Source organism: Ictidomys tridecemlineatus, chromosome 13 (assembly GCF_052094955.1).
Source record: "Ictidomys tridecemlineatus isolate mIctTri1 chromosome 13, mIctTri1.hap1, whole genome shotgun sequence".
Lineage (NCBI taxonomy): Eukaryota > Metazoa > Chordata > Mammalia > Rodentia > Sciuridae > Ictidomys > Ictidomys tridecemlineatus.
Genome location: NC_135489.1, coordinates 73,302,855 through 73,304,409, shown reverse-complemented (window position 1 = coordinate 73,304,409; position 1,555 = coordinate 73,302,855). Strand labels below are relative to the sequence as shown.

The 1,555-nt window shown below is 41.0% G+C and overlaps 1 pseudogene; it reads left to right on the top strand.

Moving 5' to 3' along the window:
• The first annotated feature begins 203 nt into the window (after positions 1-203).
• LOC144370170 (ras-related protein Rab-6A pseudogene) lies at positions 204-818 on the top strand (annotated as a pseudogene).
• The last annotated feature ends 737 nt before the right edge of the window (positions 819-1,555 follow it).

Below are 1,555 nucleotides of genomic sequence, written 5' to 3'. Positions count from 1 at the left end.
CTCACTGGGTGCTAGGCTACTCTGCGGGAAGGCGCCTGTGTGCTATGGAGATCCTGCTGCCCTCCAGCCTTGCTCCTTTGCCCGGCCCTGCAGGGGCCCGCCCTTCTGCTGGCCTTCTTCTTCAGCTGGCTGGAGCAACGTGGATCTGGGAGGTCTTTGGGCTGAGGAGGTGGCAGCTCCTCAGGCTCCATCGTGTCCTTGGGTGGAGACTTCGGAAATCTGCTAAGGAAATTCAAGCTGGTGTTCCTAGGAGAGCAGAGCGTTGGAAAAACGTCCCTGATCACCAGATTCATGAATGACAGTTTTGACAACACTTATCAGGCAACAATTGGCATTGACTTTTTATCAAAAATCATGTACTTGGAGGATCCAACAGTATGATTGCAGTTATGGGACACAGCAGGTCAAGAGCGGTTCAGGAGCTTAATTCCTAGCTACATTCGTGACTCCACTGTGGCAGTTGTTGTTTATGATATGACAAAAGTTAACTCATTCCAGCAAATGCAAAATAGATTGCTGATGTCAGAACAGAAAGAGGAAGTGATGTTATCACCATGCTAGTAGGAAATAAAACAGATCTTGCTGACAAGAGGCAAGTTCCAATTGAAGAAGGAGAGAGGAAAGCCAAAGAGCTGAATATTATGTTCATTGAAACCAGAGCAAAAGCAGGATACAATGTAAATCATCTCTTCTGACATGTAGCAGCAGCTTTGCCTGGGATGGAAAGCACACAGGACAGAAGGAGAGAAGATATGATTGATATTAAACTGGAAAAGCCTCAGGTGCATCCAGTCAGTGAAGGAAGCTGTTCCTGCTAATTTCTCATGGCATCTTCAACCCTTCTCCAGAAGCTCGCTGCTTTAGCTTCTTTACTATCATTTATTGCAGTGTGAATATTGTCTTGAACCTTTTCCCTTTAGTAATAACGTATTGCAATTCATCATTGCTGCCTATATCGTGGACATGATCCATTAGCTTCACATGCACAAAAAAGTCAGTGTCTTCATTGTTTATATTTTACAAAGAAACAAAAGATTCCAGCATATTCCAGTGATAACCTTAAATATCAGATACATTTTCTTTACATTTTTTCTTTTTTTATGTTAAGATAATGTACTTTAAAATGATGAAAATCTCAACAATATGAGCATGGCTTGGTTAAGGAGCAATATGTTCTCAGCAGCATTTACCCTACCTACTTGATCTTTCCCTGCTTTTCTTACCTTTCTGTTATCTGCATTCCCTATTCTCATCCTCTCACAAAACAAACAGGAGGTGGCAATGCAGCAAACCCATTGGAATTATCCTTCAGTTTTACAGATAGCCACTTGCTTTAGGCCAAGATGTTCAAAATTATTCTTGAGCACTGATATAAATAACTTAGACCTTCTTTGAGGTCAAAAAATGGTGAACAATGCTTAAATGAGGACAGGGTTCTGGTATATCCTCAAAATTAATCCTAATGAACATATTGAGTACTTACAAGTAGATGAGCATAAAATTTATTTCTGACCAAGACAAATGACTTTTTCACATGTACTTTATTAGACTCTGG